Below are 25,640 nucleotides of genomic sequence, written 5' to 3'. Positions count from 1 at the left end.
GTTTGCTGGTGCAGGGATCTTAGTTGCATGGTGACGAGGATGGTGGAGCAAGGTATCAGCGTCGTGCATGGGCCCAAAAGAGGCTTGCATGCGTCCACACCAACCCGTAGTCATCAGATCTGCTCATGAAACGCATTCTGGCTCGTTCTGAGCTTCTACAGGAAGTTTCCTGTAGAAGTACAGAGCTTCCTGTAGACAAGCGGCTCTTCCTGTAGAAATTTGCACCTTCCTGTAGAAAATCGCACCTTCCTGTAGAAAATCTGTGTCTTCCTGTAGAAGACTCAGTTTATAATAAAAGTGCACATACCTTGAAGAACATAGGCATTCTTGGAGGAGGTGCTGGTGAGGTGTCCTGGCTGCATGATAAGGACTTCTAGCTTTGAGTTGAGAGGCTTCCTCTCCGCCTTAGAACACCTGCAATCTGCATGCAAATTTCACATAATGACTTATTGATTTTGTTTTTTTTTTCTTTTTGTTTTTTTCTTTTTTTTTGAAAGATAGCAGGGGCGCCTCAATGAGGTTTTCACCCCTACCACTTGCCTCAAGCGCCTCAGAGAGGTTTTCACTCAAGGATCTTCATCTCTTTTTCCTCTTTTTTGTCTTTTTTTTTTGAAAGATAGCAGGGGCGCCTCAATGAGGTTTTCACCCCTACCACCTGCCTTGGGCGCCTCAGAGAGGTTTTCACCCAAGGATCTTTATTATTTATTTTTTTATTTTTTATTTTTTTAGATGCTTCAGGGTGTGCCCAAAGCAGGGGCAAGACCCTTCTCTATGACCAATACTGCCTTCTCCATTGTTTTGATGAACTCTTGTCTTGAGGGAGGCTTCCTGTAGATCTTCAATCGATGCCCATTGACAAGCATGGGAATGGATTTCTCATCAATGGTTCGAATGAGGACAGATCCATTGTCATGACACTTTTCCACTGAATATGGTCCTAGCCATCTGGTTCTCAACTTCCCCTTGAAATCTTTGTATCTGGAATCATACAACAAAGCCCAATCTCCCGGCTGAAATTGCTTGTCATGGAGGTGTTGGTCATGCCACACCTTCCTCTGAAGTTGAACCACTTCTGAGTGAAGGAGGGCCTGCATGCGGTGCTCATCCAGTCCATTCAGCTGCAATAACCTTTCTTGCTGTGCATGGCTGAGATCTAGGTCCAGCTGAGCTGCCATCCTCAAAGTGTTATACTCAAACTCAATGGACAGCAAAGCTTTCTTCCCATAGACCAGCTCATAAGGTGTGAAGCCGGTGGTGGTCTTCCAAGTGGTGTTGTAAGCCCATGTGGCTTCAACCAGGCGATCTGCCCAGTCCTTTCTGCTGCTGCTCACCGCTTTAGTCAAGATCCCTTCTAATGCTCTATTGGTGACCTCCACCTGCCCATTTGCTTGAGGATGATAGGGAGTGGAGGTTCTATGCTTGATCTTGTGATGAGCTAGGAGTTCTTCAACCAGGTGGGAGGTGAACTGGCTCCCTTGATCGGTGACCAGCTCTCTTGGATAGCCAAACTTATAGAAGATGTTCTCTCTTAAGAACTCAACCACTTTTTCTTCTGTTGCTACTTTGATTGCTTTGGTCTCTGCCCACTTCGTCAGGTAGTCAGTGCACACAATGATGTAGGATCTTTGCCTCGAAGAGGGATTGATTGGACCCACAAAGTCCATGCCCCACTTCTCAAATGGCTCAAGAGTCACTTGAGGTTGGAGAGGCATCTCATCCCTTTGGGTCGGTTTCCCCATTCTTTGGCATTGGTCACACTGGCTGACATATCTTCTGACATCTTGATGAAGTGTGGGCCAATAGTAGCCTGCCTGCAGGATCTTGAAGGCAGTTCTCTTTGCTGCAAAATGTCCTCCACAAGGCCCATCATGACAGGTGAGGAGGATGTCAAAGAATTCCTCTTCCCTTACACAACGCCTTAAGATCTGATCGGGGCCAAGCTTGAACAGATTGCCCCCAATCCATGTAAATGAGGCACTCTTTCTGATGATTTTGCTCTTCTCTTTTGAAGAGAGGTGCGGAGGAAACTGAGCTGAAACAAGGTAGTTTGCTATATCAGCAAACCATGGAGAGAGTACTGAGATAGCAAACAGATGCTCATCAGGCATCTGGTCATCCACCGTCCCATCTTCATCTGCAGACAAATCCAATCTAGACAAAAGTCAGCAACAACATTTTCTCTCCCTGGTTTATCAACAATGGTTAGATCAAACTGCTGCAATAAAAGTAACCATCTAATAATACGAGCATTCACATCTGGTTTATTCATCAAATATCTAATAGCAGCATGGTCAGTATGTACAAAAGTCTGGTAACCAGTAATATAATGTCGGAACTTGTTCAGTGCATGGACCACAGCTAAGAATTCCTTCTCGGTTACAGTGTAATTCAGCTCTGCTTTGGACAAGTTTTTGCTAAAGAAGTAAATGGCATATGGAAGTTTTTGCTCAACTTGACCTAAGGCTGCACCTATGGCTTTGTTCGAGGCATCAGTGTGGATGTGGAAAGGTAGGGCCCAGTTTGGACCTCTCAAGATTGGTGCTGACACCAACTTGTCCTTTAACTCATTCAAACTCCTCTGACAATCGTCAGTCCACTTAAACTCCACATCTTTTGCCAACAGACCAAACAATGGTGAGGCTAACTTGCTGAAGTCCTTAATGAATCTCTGGTAGTATCCTGCTAATCCCAAGAAACTCCGGACATCCCTTACTTTTTGAGGAGGTGGAACCCTCTTGATGAGAGCAATTTTGTTAGGATCCACCTGCAATCCTTGGGAAGAAATAGTATGGCCTAGCACGGTCCCCTCAGTCATTAGGAATTCACATTTTTCAGGACTAAGGGACAAGTTCATCTCGGTGCACTTGGTTAGGACCTTTCCCAAGTTGGACAATGCTTCCTGGAAGTTGGCCCCATAAGGAGTAAAGTCATCCATGTATATTTCCACTGCATCATGGACCAGCTCCGAGAAGATGCTCAAGACAGCTCTCTGAAAAGTAGCAGGAGCATTGCATAGCCCAAAGGGAAGGACTCGATAGGCAAAGGTACCCCAAGGACAAGTGAAGGTGGTCTTATCTTGGTCTTCCGGGCTGATTTGGATTTGATTGTACCCGCTAAACCCATCCAGGAAAGAGAAGAACTTCTTTCCTGCCAGTCCATCCAACACTTGATCTATGAAAGGTAGGGGGAAATGGTCTTTCTTGGTAGCTTTGTTCAGCTCACGGTAATCTACACAGATCCTCCACTTCCCATTCTTCTTGGGAACCAACACTAGAGGGGACACCCATTCACTATCTGAGATGGGGTAGATGAATCCGGCATCCAACAGTTTTTGCAACTCTTCCTTGACAATGTCCTTAAGGGCTGGATTCATTCTCCTCTGGGGTTGCCTAACTGGTTTACAATCCTCTTTGATGTATATATGATGGGTACAGACCGAGGGATGGACTCCTTTCATCTCCTTATAGCTCCAAGCAAAAGCATCTAAGTGGCTGGCCAATAGGCTACACAACTCCTTCTCCTGGGAAGGAGATAGGGAGGAGCTGATCTTTAATGCTCTCTCAGGGCCGAACTCCACACTTTTGACTCTGGGAGTGACAGGGCTGGTTGTACAAAGGTCCACTAAGGTGCTAGCTTGGGCATCCTCCACCAACTTCTCTAAAGATAGTGCACTGGAAGGTGGATTCTGGATCAGGGTCTCAATCAAATCATCCTCGGTAGGAGGGTCTCTTCTAGTGGTATCTAGGGTGCACAGAGGTGCAGAGTACACCTCGTCTTCCTCTCCTTCCTCCAACCAGAGTGGTAAATCATGCTCTAAAGAAGGTTGGGCAGGAGGGTATAGGACTAGCTGCTTGGACATGGGACCATTTTTGATGGTCATGTTTCCTGCCCGACAACTTATGTAAGCATCTGCAGTAGCTAACCAAGGCCTTCCCAAGATGAGAGGATATCCAGTAAGCTTGGCCTTTGGTTGCAGAACCAGGAAGTCTGCAGGGTATTCCCAAGAATCAATAGAGACCAAGACATCCTCCACAATCCCTTCGGGAGTCACGGTGGAGCGATCTGCTAATTGCAGTACTGTCGAGGTCTTCTTCAAGGAACCCTGAAGATTGAGTTTAAGCATGGTATCCCTGGTCATCACATTGATGGCTGCCCCCAGATCAATCAAGGTGTGGGGGATAATGGTGCCATTGATGTGAACATCTACTACAGGACTTCCAGGATCTAGGTACTTTGGGCAGATGACTTGTCCTAGCATAAGGTCAGACAGCTGTCCTATGAAATTGATAGTTGAGGCATATTTCTTCCGTCTGCCTGGGTGTTTGAAACACTTCTCCTTAACCAGCTTGTTATATATTGGCACATCCTTGATGGCTTGGAGAAGTGGGATTTTTACACACAACTGCTTGAGCTCACCCAAAAGCTCATCTTCTTCTGGGTTAGGTTGTGTGGTGGCTGTTAGTCTCTCAGGAAAGGGTGGAATAGGCTTTGGTTCACTCTCCTGATGGTTTTCTTCATCCTCTGGGGGAGGAGGTTGGCGATCTGGAAGAGTCTTTCCAGATCTAAGATTGATCTCCTGGATCTCCACAGCATAGGTAGGGCATGAGGTCTCCCCAGTATATACCTGCTGAGCCTGTCTATTGTTGGGGTTCGGGTTCGGTTGAGCAGGCATCTGAGGTTGCCTTGGAGGAGCAGGAGGTAAAGGCTGAGGTTGAACTGGTGGTGGAGGCAAAATGGCAGGAGGAGTGTTGTATTGGGGCCTCCACCCCGACTGAGGAGCACTCCATTGAGGCTGCGACTGGATATGTGAGTGATATGGATGAGAAGGAGGTTGAGTAGGGTACTGAGGTGGATAAGACCATGGAGGAGGCATGGACCATGAAGGATGAGCAGGGGGACCCCAGGAAGGCATAGGAGTTGACTGGTTGGGGTTGTAATAAGCTTGAGATGCCCCTTGCATCCCCTGCTGATAAGGTCTAGATCGTTGAGGCCTCCTTTGGTTGATGAAGTAGAGAGGTTCAGTGGGGGCTTCGGTTCCTTGGTACATGGCTTTAAACCCAGGCAAGGTTGGACACTGATTTGTTGGGTGGTCCTCCTCACAAACGAAACACACTTCAACCGAATGCAATGGACATTCGTTCTTAGGGTGTCTTCTGGTGCACCTAGGACAGAAGACAGCCAAGGCTCTCTCAGCTTCTTCTTTCTTCTGCTGGATCCTGAATGTGTCCAGCTGCATGGCAATGGTCTGTCTCACCTCACTCTTAAGATCTTCTAATTGGTTTGTAAACTCATGTTTGGAGAAAGGGACACCAATGGAGAGGAGATTTCCTCTACCTTGTTTTCTAGCTGCCCTGGAATGATTTCGAAACACAGTCTTGATGTCCTCATAAGGCAGTTGGTAAATGTCCCCCCCAGCTAACATGTGAAGGGTGTCTAAGAGATCTTCAGGGACTCCTCGGAGTAGAACCAACTTGAGGCATTCAGGGTCAAGTGTGCACCTGGCCCGTTTATAGCTAAGTTGGAACCTCTCCTCGTAATCCTCTAAAGACTCATCATTCCCCATGGTCATTCGAAAGATCTCTCCCTTGGTTTCCTTGGACCTACAATAATCCCTATACTTGGTATTGAAGGCTTGCTGCATCTGAGCCCAAGTAGCTATGCTATTCCCAGGTAATCCCATGAACCAGCGTAGGGCTGCATCCTTAAGAGTGGAAGGGAAAAGCTTCAGCTTTTTCTCATCTTCAGTATAGTCATAGGTTCTACAAAGGACAGCAAACTCAAACAAGAAGGTATCAGGATCCTCAGTGGTCAGTCCATGGAAGTGAGGCAAGGCGGAGGGGCTAATGTTTTTCATTTTCATATCTCCATTGGTCTCTCGGATGGGGAAAGCTCCTTCTATTCTCTCATCTTCTCTCCTATTATCAGCCATGGCTTCAGATGGAGTGGTCTCTAACTCTTCTTCTTCTATAGGGTCTTGGTATATCTCCGGATGTTCACCTATAGGTTCCTCTGGGTCACTGTCACCAAAGAAGAGAGAAGGGTGACTCAGTGATGTGGTGGGCGTGTTTGGTAGGAATTTGCCTGATCTATCTCGGTTCCTACGAGGCATGAAATGGAAAGGACTTTTTTTTTTTTTTTTTTTGAGTGCTTTTGCTTTTTCTTTGGTACCTGCAAAACTGAAACAAAGTGATCTACAACTAACTATATTTCTCAAATGAAATTGCAGAATTGGAAAGCTACTCTAGGAAAGCAAGAAATATTAATCTATGAAAGCAGGAAATGCTAATCTAGGAAAGCAGGAAATGCTAATCTAGGAAAGCAGGAAATGCTAAGCTACTTTTGCAGAATGGAAATGAAATAAACTACTGAGCAGAAGTAAGAGTACGAAAGTAGAAGAAAAGCAACAATTACTAATACTCTGACGCTTCCCCGGCAACGGCGCCAAAAAGATGGTGAGCTCCAGTATTGTAGCAATACTGCTACAACTCTTGGGGCTTCCTGTCTCTCATTTTATCAACCCGGTAGTTCGTACAAACTTGGAAGCGACGGTGCTATATGCACAAGTACTAGCTCTTGTCGCAGCTGTCACTTGGTCAGCTGGCACAAGTCCGCTAGGGCTCAAGCCAACTTCTATAGGCTCTCAGAAGAAGCTTGCTAATTGATGGATGAAAGCTAATCTCAAAGGAAAGCTACTTTACTTGACAAAAACGAACTGAAAGCAAATCAAAGCATGTAAACCTAGGAAACCCTAATTTAACTAGTCTGACCTCTACAATGCAAGGAATGTAAATGCAACTTCTACCAATGCTGTCATTACCTCTAATGAGTGAAAATGCATGGATCTAAACTACTTGCATCATGAAATTTATGTTTTTGTATTTTTCCTTTAAGTGTGTGGAATGATTGTGATCTTGTGCTAACTAGGGTTTGGTTGTGCAGATGGGATGGAGAAGGAAGGAAAGCGTGGGATAGGTTGGGGAGGCTAGGAGAGGTCCCTAGGGATCCTTAGCATCCATCCACAGAGGTTCCTCGCATTCAGATGCTCAGCAACCGAGAGAGTGGCCTCCTACAGGATGGCTGCAGGGGATCCTACAGGATACTCTGGTTTCTACAGGATGTCTACAAATGGCTACAAGATGACCTACCGTGAGTGTTTGGAGTGATGGAGGAGTAATGGAATGGTAGGGGGAGATGTGTAAGGTAGGAATAAGGCTGGTGATGGCTTTAGAAGTGAAAGAATAGGATGGGAAGTGAGTGTAGGGAGTAGGTTGGAAGGTAAAGGGCTATGTCAACGAAAGGGCTAGAGAATGGAAGTACGTGAGGAGTGAAAGACTTTGGGAGATAAAAGAGCAGAGCAGGGGTCAAAGATATGTCTGCATGCGTGATCAAGATGGAGGACGAAGTGATGGGACGAGAGAGAGCAGTGTAAGTGAAACAAATGCTTATGACTGTCACTCAACCAAAAATGCATTAACCTAAACTACCTGTGCTTGTAAATTCAATGAGCAGCAATCTAAACGCAAAGGAGAATGTGCATGAAGCTGTGGTAAGGGAGTGTGGTGCAAGTGTGAATCATGTGGAAGCATCTAACATAACGTGACTGTGTTTGCAGCAATCATGGAATAAAGAAATGCGTATTTTTGGTGGTTAGTCATGGACTTCACTCCAATCCCAGATGAGACGGCAGTGAGCCTTAACAACCTTTTTGTTGGAGCTCCAATCGATTATATCTATCCTCTGCTACACTAAGCAAGTGGAAACAAATTCACCATAAGCAACTCCTATCTAACTCATGAGAAAGACCAACTCAACAACCTGTAATTCGAATTGCATGTGCAAATGAAAAGCTCAAAGTGCTGAAATGAAATGGAAACAACACTACAGTAGAGGGGATCTATGGCTCTCAGGTTGGGCCCTAACCTGAGAGCTATAGTCTCCTTAAGAAAAACTCAGAACTAGATCAGAATCTGCCTTCTTTATTCATAATCTGATATCATGCCAAATTGGCTTACAAAAAGGAACGAAAACTGAGCTGTGCTCCAAAATTACAATAGCAATACGAGAGTTTCAACAACCTATCTAAGGCTAAGGCCTCTATACTTATACAAAAACGATGATCCAACAAGTGTCCTTGATTTTAGGAGCTCGACTGTCCAACTAGAGTTTAACTGCTGATCCTGTAGGACGATCATAACTGCTGTTCCTGTAGAACAGCTGGTTGCTTCTAAGCTCGGAGGGGAGATGGATTAGAGCTCGGAGTTCTTGGTGGGAATCACGAGGGATGTCCCTAAGACCGTGGACATCCTCTCCTAAAAACCCGCAGTGCCACCTCATTGTCTCCTTATCTCCTTTTTCGTTGTCTTTTGCTCCCTTTTAATGCCAAAACCTGGAATCATAATGCATTAGTCACGTAGAGAGAGTGCCTACCCTTCTTCCTACAAACAACATGAATAAACTAAGAAATGCATGCATAAGCAATAAAAAATGAATGGTTTGAGCAAGTAGAATAGGCCAAAATGAGCCCAAATTGTACCAAAATTGGGGCTCATCACAGACCCAAAAGAAAACTTAAGTTTACATTGTCTAGTCACTTGTAGTTGTGCTTTATCACTTAACCAACCTAATGGGTATGGTTTCTTGTGAGTTGTAGTCAGTAATCCCAACTTCTTTACAATTGCTTCAGAAATTAAATTTACTTGTGAACTACTATCAAACAAAGTATCAATCTTTTGATGTTTGGAAACAACTCAAATATGGAAAAGCTCATGTCTTTTTCTCTCATTTTCTTCATCATTAATAGATTGTTCAGAATTACTAGTGGATGCTTCAGAATTTTTACCTTTTATACCTGTGGTTGCAATGGTTATTTCATCTCCTAAGTCCGACCCCAAATATTTTTGAATATCTGCAACAGTCTTCTTCTTCTTGCCCTCGAACTTCTTGGGTCTCAGCTTCGGATGCAGAATCCAACAATTCTCATCATCATGCCCATCCTTTTTACAGTGAGTGTATGAGGAATTTGTCTTTTGTGCAGTATTGGCCTTCCTTTCTTTCCATTTCTGTTTTCTTTTCTCCTTATTTTTGTTTGCAATGGGTTTGGATGATCCCCCAACTTCTGGGTTCCCATTCTTTCCTCTAGCTTCTACATGCGTAGCTTGAACAGATACCTCATCTATACTAGTGGGATTAAACATGAGGATAGTGTGCCTCATGTAGCTGTGTAGACCCCCTATGTACTTCAACAGAGTCTCAGGTGAGTCTAAAGAAATTCCCAGAATCAAAGCTCTCTTCCTAAATTCTTGAGTGTGACCCTGTACACTTTGCCCTTTCAATTGGTGAAGAGTTTGCCAGCTCATCATGGCTTGCTGCATGTAAGCTAGTCGATAGAACTGTTTTTTGATTGCAGAATCCAATTCACTCCAGACAGAAAGAATCTTACCATGTTTCTTCATGTCAACTTGTCTCTTGCCTTCCCACCATACCAAGGCAGTGCCTCTGAGGCGTAGGCTGGCCAGCTGAATATTACTCTTGTCTGAGTCAATACTCTACACTCTGCAATACACATCAATTTGTCTGATCCAATTATCCAGCTTCTCTGCATTCAACTCTCCATCATATATTGGTAAATAAAATTTAACATCTAATTTAATCAAAGATGCCTTCTTTTTATGTTCAGGGCTATTAGGAGGTGTGAGAAAGCTTTCTTCTTTCCCTTTTCCTTTTGAGTGGTCATGGAGGAGAGAATCTTCTCCTCCTTTATCTTGTTTGGAGCCTGATGAATCCTCATCTATGTTTCCTAAAGTCCTTATACATTTTTTCTACCATGGACCTCATGGCCAGGAAACTATCTATAAATTGAGGGTCTGGCCCCAAGGGACTTTCTTCTGAAATTTTCTTCCGAGGATAGACTCTTCCAATCTCTGGGTTAGTTTTGACCAACTCTCCTTCTCCTAATTTAAGCTTTGATCTAATTAGCATTCAACAGAAAAATCCAACACAAGCTTGTCTAACCTTAAACAACCTAGGAGCTCTGATACCACTTGATCTATAAATCATTCGTGAATGATCTCAGTTAATTAATGAAGGTATTATAGACTCATGTGCTGGGGTGTGTCTATGTTATTTTAAGCAACGGATCGATAAGATTGCGGAATACATAGACACTTGAAATAGTAAGAGAAACACAGTAAGCATACAAAAACACAACAAATTTAATAAGGAGTTCACCAAATCCTCCTGGGCTATGTCTCCTGGTCCAGCCTTCAGTGGTGGCCTTTCTATTGTGTCTTAAAGCAAAGATTTTACAATAAGGAGCTCAATTTGAGTCTCTCTTAACATATGATGATCAGTAGGGTGGTACTTGGATCCCCCAAGCCTCTAGAGTACACAGACTCCCCCTTATTGAATCTTGACCTCACTGGTCTCAATGGTATGAGCCCAATTTGGTACTCAATACGGGACAGGTATACACATAGGAGTTTCTTGAACCTCTCAAGCCTTCACTAGAGTTCACAGACTCTCAGACTCTCTCTGTTCTATCTGCTCGATGTTGCCTTTACTCTGCAGGTCAGCTCGGCTTCTCTGTTCTATGCAATTCACTTCCTTCTCTACTTTTGTTCCCCCCGTTCTTTATATGTTCGTGGCTTAAAGCTAATCTTCTCCTTGATTGTTCGTTTCCTCTTCTCGGCTCTCTGGATCGCCTGCCTCTATCCGCTGGAATTCCCCTGCTCTACGTCGTCATCGTTGTGTAACGCTGCACTGAGAGGTGGCCACTTGTCGCCTTACGGACTGAGTGTCAGTTTTCTTTTGAATGGTCATTATTTCCGTTACTCCAGGATTTGCCCGCGAAACTGATTCTTTTGCCAGCTCATCGATCATGGCGTACCTCAAATCTTTATGTGCCTCAGTCTATTCCCTCGTCGAATCCGATTATCCATCGGGTTGATTATTCGCCATTGATCTGGAGCCTCAAAATCCTACGGTCTCTGTCTATATCACACGGGTAAGTTGCTCGACTGTTACTCACGCGATGTAAGCGGTTTTCTCTCTCATCCGCTGGACATACGTCGCCCGATCTATGGCATCGCGCTGAACTTGGCCAAACTTGCTTACCGCTTGAAGTGCATGCGATATCCAGTCGGTTTTGGGTGTGGGACCCGCCTTGTGATGTTTTCTGCACGGTTTCCCTGTTTTCCTCATGACCGAGCGCTCGGGGCTTTCCTTCTCTGAGGGTTTTGCCTTGCGATATGCTTACGCTAATCGTGTATCAGAAACTGCCTCTATTTCTAGATCTAGGCTTTCGATTGCCAATTTGTGTCCATGTGCGGTCTCCATGGGCCAACGTTCAGTGCGCTTTGACTGAGGGTCCTCGTTGTTCCGTGCTGGCCATAGTTGCCATTGTCCGTAGGTCATTCATGATAAGCTCGTTATTCATAAGATTTGATCTGACATAATTTGAAACAGTCATGAAAATGTTTGAGGATCCAATTCGGATCATTTATTGTTGCACCTTCCCATTAGATATTTTACTAGGAAAGGTTGAAAATATTTATCCTTTATAGTATTATCAAGGCTTCACCACTTCATCAACAAGTATTTAAATTGTAATTACAATTATTCTAAGTATTTTTCCCATTTACATGCCCATACATGGACTAATGGCATAATTAAGTACAATTACAATATAAGTGGGATTAATTGTTGGGAATGTTACAATGCGCTCCCCCTTAAGGGAACAACATACTTGGTGTTCAAGATGTCTTACATGATGTTTTCCATGTTTCATGTTTGAAGAAAAAGTTGGGATCGACAACTACTATACGCACAACACTGATTGTTTTGGATGAACAAGGGAGATTAATAATAAAGCTGGAAAGAATATTAAAATATAGAATTCAATTTAAGATGGAAATATGCTAGTTACTAAATTAATTACTTTATATATGTGTTCCAACTCCATGTTTATCATATAGGGAATTAAAAATATCCCTCATATGCACATCCTTGAAATTTTTGAAGGATGATAATTTTTTTACTTTCAATGACTTATGTTCCTTATATAAAGTTGATATTGAAGTATTTTAATTAAGGTTTACAATGAAATAATTTTTTTTTACTAATATATTTTTAAAAGCCATGTGTCAACTCTATGTTGAACATGGAAGGAAGTACATATATGGAACAAAACACCATTAAAATGTTAAAAAAAAATTAAAAATTAAAAATTGCACTAAGAGGTGCTTTATGTAGGTCATATATTATTAAATCTAAAAATAATAGTAAAAAAAAAATTAATAAAAATATGAGGATGTATCAAGCACAAGGGATCATATATCTCTTAATATTAATAAAAAATCATAAAAAATAAAGTAATAATAGTAATAAAAATAAAAATATGGGGATGTATCAAGCACAAAGAGGGATCAAATCAAATCTCTTTAGATAGGTTATACTGCATTTGAACCTATAACCTTTAACAAGGAAACACATGTTCTTAACCATTATCTACACTATTTATATAGTTGACATTGAAATATTACATTATAATTTTTGTTTATTAATATTTTTCTAAATAATATAATACTTTTTCCCTAAATTTTTAATTTCTCTCTATATAAAAGGTTGTTATTGAAATATTTTATAAAAAATGCCAAATCCAGATTTTTTTTTCTTCCTTATGTTAGATTATAAAAAGTGCATATCTACCCAATAATATAACATTTTTTCCCTAAATTTTTAATTTCTCTCTATATAAAAGGTTGTTATTTAAATATTTTATTTATGATGAACATTATATTTTTTATTTATTTATTATCAATGGTTATTATGTGGATGGTAGTGATTTTATTTTTGTAAAAGCATATAACATACAAAAAGAAAAACGCTGATCTCAAAGGTCCACAACCTTAAAAGTAATATAGAGCTCATAGAGATGTATGTTCGTACAAAGTTAAAAGTAATAAGAATAATAAAATTCAATTTGTTATATTGTAGTTTTGTTTTTATTAATAAAATTATAAATAGTTTTTTAGAAGAAAGAAAACCACTATATTCACATTAAAATATATAACATATAAGAGCTATAACTTAACATCCATTTTAACTCATAATTTAAAATAATAATTTTGTAACCATATTTAAATTTAATTAATAAGTATATAAAACTTTAATGCTTACAATAAATAAACAATATAACCATATTTTTATCTATGTATATTCACGCTCAATTTACCATAGATATTATAGGCTTTCTTACAATACCATGGCTCATCAAATACCTCATGCCCAAAATCATCTCTCATTTCACTATCAAAATATTTTCTAAATATTTTGTTTAAATTTAATTTTATAATCTTTTTTTAATTCAATCTATAAGCAAAAAGATTAAAATTACTTTTGAGATATATCTAAACCCTCTCTAAGAACCAATCATGTAGACTAGCTACAATCGTAGAAACAAGAGACTAATCACCCACTCAAAATGATATAGCAGTTTAGAAATTTATTAACCAAAATTAGATAATGAGGTCAAACTTTTCTATGGTATTAGAGTCTTGGTCTAAGTTCGTTTCCCTCGGATTAAATTGGAAAAGAGATGTTGGACCTACTTACTACACCTTTAAAAGTCAATCTCATCAACTAATGGCCACCCTGAAAATGATGATGCCAGTTTGGAAGTTTAGGATAGCGGTTGACTTTGTTACAACGTAAATTCACACTTTTAGTTTAGGATAGCGGTTGACTTTGTTACAACGTAAATTCACACTTTTTAACACAATAAGAATGGCGAGCGCTATTTCCACCTCCATAGAATTATTGTAAGTTTATAAATCTAATTCACCAAGCCGACCAGCTGGTTGGACCTATTTATTCGGGGTAAGGTATATAAATAGTTCTCCATTTCACTTCCATACCATACACTTGAGCTAATTAGTTGCACAGGTTGAAGCCAGCCAGAGCTAACTGTGTCCAAATCTGTACTCTTAATTTCAAATTCTTTTGGTTTTGTAAACATGGAAGGCTCAGGTTCGAGTTCGAGTGGTAGCAACGTTCGCACTACAAAGTTGAAGGTGAGCGGGTTATGGTCGGGAGTAATTGAGGTGGATTTGGAGTGGAGTGTAGGCATGTTGAGAGCAGAGCTTGCCAAGACTTCGCTGTGTTCACCACAGAATTTAAAGGTCATCTCTGGCGGGAAAATTCTGAAAGAGGAATTAGCGGATGAAAAGCTCAGAGAGGTGGGATTGAGGGCAAATTCAAGAATTCTGATAAGTAACGTTGATGCGAATGAAGCAAAGGCTGTAAAGGATGAGGTCGATGCCCAAAATCGACTTGCTCGTATAAAATCCGCAGTAGATGCAATGGCCAAGAGACATACTGATAATTCCTCTTTTCTAGAGGATGGCTTCCTCATTGAACTGGAGACTCAGAGTGGAGAAAAATTGAAAATTGGTTCTGAGACAGATCAGAGGGCCCTGTTTTCGGGTTTGATGCTTCATTCAAACGGGCGACGTCTGATTATAATGGGAAAATACAGAGATGCGCTTGATGTTCTTGGCATGGGAGAGGAGGCCCTCTCCATTTGTGATCCAAAGGTAATGGAGAATGTGGTCAATGCATCGGTACTGCAAATAGACACAGTGGTGTTATTTCATGCTGCGTGACATATCCTGTTTGAGTATGGCTGGAATGCGGTTGAAAGAGGCGCGCAAACGGCTTCAATTTTGGTATGGTGCAAATATGGAGAGAGCTAGGGTTCTACAAGGAGGGTTAAGGTTTTGTCCAGAAACTGCAACATACATGCGACTGGAGCTTCTGGAAGGTGTTGTGGCTTACCATATGGGATTATTGGAAGAGTCTTACAAGGCACTAACATCAGCTCAAGCCAAATATCGACAGTTTCAAGTCTCAGATGAATCTCTGGCAACACTTGTGAATATGGGTTTTACAACGAAACAGTCGAAAAGGGCTTTAATAATGTGTAGCCAAGATGTTGGGCGTGCAATAGAATTTGCCATCGAAGAAAGGGAAAGAATTGCAAAGAAAAAGGAGGAAAATGAACAACATTACAGAGAGGTGAGGGAGCAAAAATCTTATGGCAGGACGCCACTGGGAAAGACTGTAGACATGACGAAACTGACCGGACTTGCTTCAATTGGGTATGAGAGAACTCTAGCAGCAGAAGCGCTCCGTAGGAATGAGAATGATTTTGAAAAGACTTTGGATGAGTTAACGAATCCTGCATCTAATTCTGCTCTACAGGCTAGTCTCGAGTCCAGACTCAGAAGAAGAAACAGGAGAAAAGAGGAAATTGCAGAAATGATATCAAGAGCCTTATTACATGGAGGTACAAGGGAAGAAGCAATAGGCAGGCTTCTTCAACAACTCCAAGATGCAGGCGCAGGTTCGAGTGCCTTATTACATGGAGGTACAAGTGAAGAAGCAGTAGGCAGGTTTCTTCATCAACTCCAAAATGCAGTCGTTGGTTCGAGTGCCTTATTACATGGAGGTACAAGGGAAGAAGCAATAGGCAGGCTTCTTCAACAACTCCAAAATGTAGGCGCGGGTTCGAGTGCTTCTAGCCAGGGCCGTGCAGAGGTAGGTTCTGCAGCTTCTGAGGAAGAAAGACAGCCTCAAAGTGCAACCTTGGAAGGACAAGGGAAAGGGCGAGATAAGGAGATGGAAGAAGATATTGTAAATAACGTGAGGGGAGATCTAGTAGTAGACTATGACATCGAGGTTGAAGAAGAAGGCCAGGCAATTGCGGAGTATTTGTCCTTGCTTCTCTCTGCTCGGCAATCAGTTTCACAATGAATGCTCCAAATCTTGGGTACCTGTTTAGGATTGACATAGGGGAGGGTCGCCAATACATGTGCGCCCTCCCCGCCACGTCACTTTACCACGCGTCAACCCGCATGGAGCCGGTACGACACCTGTCCACCGTGGAGCTCCATGTGTGGGCTATCACCTCGCTGCATAAAAATCCGAATTCGCGCCATTTCAACTGTTGGTGTGGGCTCATTTCTGCGATGTTCCATTTTCCCTTTGTCTTTCTGCTCGGGGCCGGTTGTTGGGCGAAGCCCCCACTGAAGATGGCGCGGGACGACCCTATAACCTCCGCGCATGGTGGTTTATTCGTGTGCTGGGGGAATGCTTTGTTCGGTTTACAGGGTTTGTGTACCTGCGCACAGAGTCGTTTATTCGTGTGCTGGTGCGAAGGTTTGATGGAGTTTCAGGGTTTCTGGTTGGGACAACGGTTCTGCTTTTCTTGTGCTTTTCCGCCTGGATTTCTTGGTCGTTCTGGAATGCAAGTTGTTTAACATTGAATGCCGGTTGTTTAGCATTTCTCTGGTGGTGGTCTTATTTGGCAATTTTGTTGTTTGGGGAGGAGTCGATCGCCATTCTACTGAGCTTGAGGTAACATAGGATTTTTCTGTTTTGCGATGCTGTTTTTGTTGTTTTTCTGATCTCTAATGGCTTTTCTCTTCCTGTTGCAGGTGTGGAAAAGGACGTTGCAGGTGTGGTGAAGGTCTGGCAAGCTCTGGGGAAGGTGGGGGAGGTCGGCGAGCATCCATGGCCTGTAATCGGTAGGATTTTAATCCTACCAGCTATTACTCTGTGTTTTTCAACACAAGCAACTCTAACAGGATATTTTGTGAACTTTCTATGGCATTTTATGGCATTTTTTTGAGCATTTTTTTGAGGGTTTAGGGTTTTAGGCATTCTATGGCATTCTATGTTATTTTTGCTGTTTTAGCCTATAATTTTTTTGAGCATTTTTTTCAGGGTTTAGGGTTTTAGGCATTCTATGGCATTCTATGTTATTTTAGCTGTTTTAGCCTGTAATTTTTGCTGCCCCGTGCCCTTGGCCATCCCGTGCCCTCGGCCGTCCCATGCCATTCTCGGCATTCTATGATATTTTTGTTGTTTTAGCCTGTAATTTTTGTTGCCCCGTGCCCTCGGCCGTCCCGTGCCCTCGGCCGTCCCGTGCCATTCTCGGCGGAGGGCTTCGCCCCACAGTCGGCCCCGAGCAGAAAGACAAAGGGAAAATGGAACATCGCAGAAATGAGCCCAGACCAACCCTCGAAACTCTCTGTAGCTGCTGTCAATTGACTTGCATAGCCGGCCCCGAGCAGAAAGACAAAGGGAAAATGGAACATCGCAGAAATGAGCCCAGACCAACCCTCGAAACGCTCTGTAGCTGCTCTCAATTGACTTGCATAGCCGGCCCTGAGCAGAAAGACAAAGGGAAAATGGAACATCGCAGAAATGAGCCTAGACCAACCCTCGAAACTCTCTGTAGCTGCTCTCAATTGCCTTGTTACTGTGTTTGCTTTATAGATAAAAACGCTGCATTTTTATTGTCCCTGCTATTGTATCTTTTTCATTGAATTCGGGATTTCATTCCATGTAGATATGACTACTTTTGTTCATTTTAGCAAGTTTAGTTTTTTAACTGTTTCTCTGTTTTGGTTGGCTCTAGCATCATAACCTGACCAGGAAATTTTTGCTAACATAACCTGAGTATTGTTTGTACTTTATAGAGTAGTTGTAGTATCATACTTTATTTCCAGCAATTCTTCTCGCACTTAACTGCAACTGTTATATTTCCTTTACTGCAACTTTCAAGATCAATTGTTCTAACTCTAATAGTTTTTGAATTGTTTCTCTGGTTTGGTTGGCTCTAGCATCATAACCTGGCCAGGAAAATTTTGCTAACATAACCTGAGTTATTCTTGCATGTTAACGTTTGTGTTTTTATGGTTTGTACATTTGAAGCGAGCAGGAGGTGTTTCTAATTGCGAGTGTAGACCTCTATTCAGTGTTAAGTGATTGTGGACTTGCGTAGTATCATACTTTATTTCCAGCAATTCTTCTCGCACTTAACTGCAACTGTTATATTTCCTTTACTGCAACTTTCAAGATCAATTGTTCTAACTCTAATAGTTTTTGAACTGTTTCTCTGGTTTGGTTGGCTCTAGCATCATAACCTGGCCAGGAAACTTTTGCTAACATAACCTGAGTTATTCTTGCATGTTAACGTTTGTGTTTTTATGGTTTGTACATTTGAAGCGAGCAGGAGGTGTTTCTAATTGCGAGTGTAGACCTCTATTCAGTGTTAAGTGATTGTGGACTTGCCCAGCACTGTCATCACATGATAACTGTTTTTGTTTCTAATAAAATTTATATGCTAAATATGTTCGATCTAACCCCTTATTGTTATGACTCTCGCCTCTGCTTACTTGGTGTGATTCTCACCATTGTTGTGACTTATAGCACATGGTTATTGCTACAACTTGCTCAATACTGTTGTTGCAACTCTAAGAAGGCTGTTGTAACTTTGCGTCAATTATAACAATTCATTAGTTAACCAAACAATTGTCATATGTGAATCACTCATATTGTCAAACAATTGATCTACTCATGAAGGAAAATGAAAAAGGTGAATAGGTGCTTAGAAAAGAATTAATGACTAAGCCACAATTCGTCATATAGCTGATTAGGTTACTGTGCACCCAAATTTCTCTATCTTTTGGAAAGTTGATGTAACAAGATGGAACAATATGATTCTCATAGTTGTTCATCAACTGATTTGATTAATTTAGATACTTCCATCATTTTTACTGACACATATAAAAACACATGCTCTCTATAAGTTGGGCAGTAGTAAAAAAATAGGCTAGCTAGGTGATTGATAAAAATCATAACTATGTTCTTTATTGTATTTCTAGTTTCCAGCAATGTAAAGTTCTTATTCATTCTAATTCAATCAATAACATGCTAAGTATAGAGTTCCTTACTACTAGTGCCTCGTACATTAGAAGCGAGCAGGAGGTGTTTCTAATTGTGAGTGTAGACTTCTATTCAGTGTTAAGTGATTGTAAACTTGCCCAGCACTGTCATCACATTATAACGGTCCACTTATTGGAGCCATAAGTGAGTTTATAGCTTTGTACAGTGTGCACAGAATAACTTATAGAAATAGTTTTATCATAATTAATATTTTACAGAAAGACATGTTCCATTGAAAATTTCTTATCAACACACAGTTAGGTTGCCACAAGAAATCACTACTAGGTTGTAAGCCAAAATGTTGCTGTGCCAAGAAAAAGATACAATCCATCCAAAATCCACATCATAATGTGGTTAGAACCGAAAACATATGACACCCCTATTCTTTATGGCCCTGAGAATCTTGAGTGCCAAAACTCCCCGAGTTACCTTCTTGAGCCAGGTAGGTTGGCCTACCAGTCAAGGGCTGATTAGGAAATGGTTGATTGTTGCCATATGATTGATTCCAATTTGCAGCTTCCAACCATGGAGGTATTGAGTACCCATACCTCACATTTGCACTACTGACCCCTGCATTAAGTGGAGGTGTGTAATGAGCATACAGAGAATTGACACCAACTCTGGTAGGAACAAGGCAAGTGGGTAAACCCTCGGTTTGATAGTGGGGCACTTGAATGTTTATGAGATCTTGGAATAATGGTGTATTATCTGCAATGGAGTCCAATGAGTTTGAAATAATCCTGGTTTCATCAGCTATTCTTGTATCGTTGATCATCCCTTGTTCCTTTTCAAGCATTTGTTGTGCCTTTCGTTTTTCATTTTCCTGTCTTGCCATTTGCTTTTGTTGGTCCTTAACTTGCCTTGCTTTATCTCTTTCAATCCTTTCTTCTGCTCGCTGTTGTGCTGCAACAATCCTTGCTGCGTTCTTCTCCTTGACCATATCCTTCTTTTTCTGTTTTAATTCTTGCATTTCAAGTTTCTTTTTTTCTGACTCAACTAACAGGTTTATATAGTCCTCTGAGGTGAGTAGCTGTGAGCTTCGGCCCAGACGAAGAGTACCCGGTGCACCTTGCTTTTTTCTCATTGATACTCTCTCTACTGGTAGCTTTAGGAACCGTCCAAGTGTCTTCTCCACCCCTCCCACTTGCATGTCATTGCTTGGTACTTCCCTTTCAGTATCTGTTGGAACTGATTGAACCATATCATTATCTTCATTTGATGCCTCATTATGTCCTTCATCTTCTTCCATTGATCTATTGTCCACAAAAAAATGAACAATTTCACTGTTCAATTCTGCTGGTTGTGAGGGCATGTTCATGCTTTCTTCATTGGTTGCTGAGACACTATGTGCATTCATATTGATCATTGCTTCTGCTAGCCATGAAGTTGGGGTTACTTGGCTTGGCAATGTCAATTGGTCATTGTCAACTGCATGTTCAACAATATCATTAGCAATATCAGCAACAGGAATTTGATGTTCTTGAGTTGGTGGAACAATCTCCATGTTACTAGGAATTTGTTCATTGTTATATTGTGTTTCACATACAGTTTCATCATCTTCAGCATATAACTGTCCTTGAGACAGGGAAATCATATTACCAGCTGCAACAACATCATCTTGGTCATCTACTTCTTGCACTTCAACACATGTTTGGACATTCCCTTCTTCCTGATCATCCACATGAAACGCTTGGCTACAACCAGTATCATGCATAAGAGCATCATAGTCCAGTGGCCAGATTCCTGTCCTCCTAAAGCCAGCCTTGATATTTGATGGTGTCAAAGCCCTAAAAGTGGCAATGGAGCCATAAGGAACGTGTGCTTAGGGATGTGCACACATTCTCGATATGAAATTTTATTTATGCACCCATGACCCCATCATTTACCAAATTGGGATAGCACACTATTAAATCAACACTATAACTTGTCTTTGGAGTTTAGGTAAGCATTAAAATGCTTTTTGTTGTTTTTTAATTTTAATTTGGTGTAAAATGGTAAAAAACAACTAAATTAATGCCATCAACACAATCATTGTATTTAATTGCAAGGAAATTGTATAATATAGAACCCAAACATAGCATCATGAAACCAAAAATTAGAACAACCAAACCAATATATGCTTGTTGACATGGGGAAATTCTAGTGGGGTGGGTGTACAAATAACTCAAAATTTGAAGCTATTAATGAATTCAGAGTAAAAACAATATGCACAAATTTCTTCTACTAAATTATGCATAAGGAAAATTGACAATAGAAACATATGCAATAATTCAATCACAATGAACATAGTTTTACTGGGGAACCCAATTGGGAAAAACCCCTTTGTTTGTATTAAATCAAATGAGAACAATTATTTATTACAATGACAACTTCAATCCTTGAAGCTCAAACTGCACTGCAATATTGATCTCCTCCTCCTGAATCTGTTTTGCTCAATACTTTGGCAAGGTAAGCCTCTTACTTCCTCCCCTTTCCTTGCACAACTCCTACTCCAAAAAAATAGGAAAGCTCCTATTTCCTTGCACAAATCCCAAGAGAAATTTGTACATTCACTATTATAAAATACTGATTACACTTATGTTTTTTTCCTCCCCCCCACTAGGCAATTCGAATTGCATGCATGACTGGGGCTATTTTTAGTAAATTGACTAGTTAATTGAGAGATCTCTGAGTTAACAACAATTACAACTACTCAACTATACTCATATTGACTATATTTTATACTAGAGCTCCCTCTTAGCAAGAAACTCAATCCAATGAGTACCCATCTACTCGTTGGATGCAGAATTTGATTCCTCATCCAAAGAGTACCCATGTTGCATACTATCGAGGGACCTTGCTAAATGGAAAATCAGAAATACATGAAAAACGTGATTGCAATCACGTTTTTTCATGTATTTCTCATTTTTCGTGTAGCAGGGTCCATCGAAAGTATGAAACGAGACTTAGTTTGGAAAATTGGGGTCTGAAACCTTCTAGGAGCATTTTGAGGCATCGAACAACATTTTTTGGGGGCTAAAACTTTGCCTCTTCGAGGTAGCACTATTTTATCATACTCTACACATATAATCCTTTCCAACAGTGCAAGAATCACCTCAAGCGGAGTCCATATGCAAAATGTACGCCAGTTCAAAAGTTGACCTTCCTGTTGTCACCCCCATATTTTAAAAGGATGCCACATCATCCCACATAACTCATGAAAAAGGGGCTAGCCACGTGATTATGATGAAGATGACTATAGAAGAGTCCATATTTTAACTATGGTTAAGATTTGAGGTAGTCAAACCTAACCACTAGTAGGCTATTTGGTTGTGTTATAACCATGCCACTAAGAGGAAAAGGGGGTTCCATTATTTTAGAATGCATTTGTTCCATATATGAGTAAAATAGTCGAGAGGGATAAGGGTTATATCACATAGAGAGGATTTGTAAAACCACCTACAGAAGCACATGATGTTGTTCAAGCCCAGATCAATGGATGAGGCTTGTGTACAGGAATAGTACTTAAATGGATCGAAGTAGAAGAAGCAACATGATGCTTCTAAGGAAGGGAAGAATAAGTGGAAAGGGGGAAAAGATAAAAAGACAACATCTAAAATATGCTAGTGTAAAGATCCCACAACCACTACAACATTGACAACCATATAGAGGATAAGTGTTAGAATTCTCATTTAGAGCTTAACCTGAAGAACAAAACGAAAGACAATAAGAAGAAGAATCTCATGGCCATCGATTCAAGCAACTAGGTTGAAAGCAACTCAAACAATGATGAGAAGATCGTCTATATGTCAGTGCAAAAGGAGGTAAATTTGAGTAGCCTTCAACAACATGAAGAGAAGGAAATGACTAAACTCTCTTTCATAAAGATACAAGTCAAGAAGACAAAGATAGATTCTATGTTGGACTTATGATTGCAATTGAATCTCATTGGGGTAGATCTGGTCAAGAAAAGGGGATTGGAAGTTCATGATCATCCAAGCCCATATCCATTGGAATGGGTAAATAAGGATACAAAGCTAAAGGTAACAAAATAATGCAAAATCAGATTTGCTATTAGCGTTGATTTTATTCATGAAGTAGAACTAGATGTAGTTCCCCTTGATGATGCAGAACGAGCATCATCAGATCCCTTTCCTTTTTCAAGAACTTTAGATCTACAGTCCTTTTTGAAGTGCCCTTCCTTTCTGCATTTCCAGTACACCTTTATAGTTTTTCTTGGAGATTTAGATCTCCCACTCGAGGACTTATTTTTGTTTCTATTATGGGACCATCCGCATACAGACAATGCATCTCCATTCTATCCCTCTGTATTTTTCCATCTCATCTCCTCCAACAACAAGAATGAGACTATTTCATCAAACTTCAAGGTACTTGTATTGCTATCTATTGCAACAACGAGACTATCCCACAAATCTAGTAGAGAACACAACAAATTGATGCACTTATCTTCATCTGAAGTTTTAATATCAACATATAAAAACTAGCTTACCACAGTGTTAAAGGCATTCATATGCTCTGTCACCGATTCTCCATCCTTCATCCTCAGGTTATACATCTTTTTTCCATAGGAAAAGTTTGTTCACACGAGACTTAGATTCGTAGAAAGTCCCTAACTTGTCCCACAAAGCCTTCGTTGTGGCTTCCCCAATACATTCAACAATACTGAATTTGAGATACACAGCCGTATTGTGCTTTTTACCTTCTGATCCAACTTCGTACAATCTTCATCTAACATTGTCGTTGGTTCAATACCCTAACATATCGCCATCCATTGATATTTATACACTAGTAGATCCTCTATCTTGAGTTTCCACAACTCAAAACTCTAACCATTAAATTTTTCGATCTCTATCTTTCCACTGCTCACCATCTTCTTTCACCACAAGAATCTATCCCACAGATCTCCCATTGAACAGAGTCTACCACAGGCCGGAGAAAAACCCCTCAGCAACAAATGCATCCCCTTGAAGCCTAAACCAGCTTTGATACCAAATGTAGTTTTTAACCTTGTTTAGAAATTACCTGCAAAGCAATTCTTAAAAAATAGAAAATATACAATGGCGAGAAACAAGAAACAAATACACAAAGCTGTAGTAGATGGAATGGCCAAGAGACATACTGATAATTCCTCTTTTCCAGACGATGACTTCCACATTGAACTAGAGAATCAGAGTGGAGAAAAATTGAAAGTTGGTTCTGAGATAGATCAGAGGGCCCTGCTTATGGGTTTGATGCTTCATTCAAAGGGGCAACGTTTGATTAAAATGGGAAAATATAAAGATGCACTTGATGTTCTTGGCATGGGAGAGGAGGCCTTCTCCATTTGTGATCCAAAGGTAATGGAGAAGGTGGACAATGCATAGCCACTGCAAATAGACATAGTGTGGTGTTATTTCATGCTGCGTGACATATCCTGTTTGACTATGGTTGGAATGCGGTTGAAAGAGGCGCGCAAAGGGCTTCAACTTTGCTATGGTGCAAATATGGAGAGAGCTAGGGTTCTACAAGGAGGGTTAGGGTTTTGTCCAGAAATTGCAACATACACGCGACTAGAGCTTCTGGAAGGTGTTGTGGCTTACCACATGGGATTATTGGAAGAGTCTTACAAGGCACTAATATCAGCTCAAGCCAAATATCGACAGCTTCAAGTCTCAGATGAATCTTTGGTAACTCTTGTGAATATGGGTTTTACAACGAAATAGTAAAAAAGGGCTTTAATAATGTGTAGCCAAGATGTTGGGCATGTAATAGAATTTGCCATTGAAGAAAGGGAAAGAAATGCAAAGAAAAAGAAGGAAGATAAACAACATCACAGAGAGGGGAGGGAGCAAAAATCTTATGGCAGGACACCACTGGGAAAGGATGTAGACCTGACAAAACTGACAGGACTTACTTCAACTGGGTATGAGAGAAATCTAGCAGCAGAAGCACTTCGCATGAATGAGAATGATTTTGAAAAGGCTTTGGATGAGTTAACGGACCCTACATCCAATTATGCTCTACAGTCTAGTCTGCAGTCCAGACTCAGAAGAAGAAACAGGAGAAAAGAGGAAATTGCAGAAATGATATCCAGAGCCTTATTACATGGAGGTACAAGGGAAGAAGCAATAGGCAGGCTTCTTCAACAACTCCAAGATGCAGGCGCAGGTTCGAGTGCCTTATTACATGGAGGTACAAGGGAAGAAGCAATAGCTAGGCTTCTTCAACGACTCCAAGATGCAGGGGCAAGTTCGAGTGCCTTATTACATGGAGGTACAAGGGAAGAAGGAATAGGCGGGCTTCTTCAACAACTCCAAAATGTAGGCACAGGTTCGAGTGCTTCTAGACAGGGCCGTGTAGAGGTAGGTTCTGCAGTGTCTAGGAAGAAGGACAGCCTGAAAGTGCAACCTTGGAAGGACAAGGGCAAGGGCGAGATAAGGAGATGGAAGGAGATATTGTAAATAACTTGAGTGGAGATCCAATCGCAGGTTGGCATCAAGGTTGAAGAAGAAGGCCAAGCAATTGCGGAGTATTTGTCCTTGCTTCTCTCTGCACGGCAATCAGTTTCACAATGAATGCTCCAAATGTGATATGATTCATTTTGTACATTATATAGATTTTACTTGATCAAGTGGGATGCCTTAATCAAACTATGATTTTGGATTTTTGGATTTTCAAAAATAAAATTTTGATGAATGACCTCTTATTTGATTTGCGCATTCTCTTGGTCAGCCGAAGTTAATGAGATATGAGATATATGAAAAGATGGGCTCTTTCAATAAAATTTTGCTAAATGATCTCTTATTTGACTTGGTCACCAAACATTAGTTAGATACATGAAATGATGGTAGAAGCTATTTGAGTTTTTTTCT

At 40.9% G+C, this 25,640-nt stretch overlaps 2 pseudogenes; both read left to right on the top strand.

Annotated features, from left to right (window-relative positions):
* LOC149175290 (uncharacterized) overlaps positions 1–15,810 on the top strand; it is a 57,323-nt pseudogene extending 41,513 nt beyond the window's left edge.
* An 8,036-nt stretch (positions 15,811–23,846) lies between these two features.
* LOC149175289 (uncharacterized) lies at positions 23,847–25,229 on the top strand (annotated as a pseudogene).
* The last annotated feature ends 411 nt before the right edge of the window (positions 25,230–25,640 follow it).

This window comes from Pinus tabuliformis, chromosome 4_1 (genome assembly GCF_031772625.1).
Source record: "Pinus tabuliformis cultivar Carrire ecotype Pingquan chromosome 4_1, CPIR1, whole genome shotgun sequence".
NCBI lineage: Eukaryota > Viridiplantae > Streptophyta > Pinopsida > Pinales > Pinaceae > Pinus > Pinus tabuliformis.
This window is presented reverse-complemented; position numbering and strand designations above follow the sequence as displayed.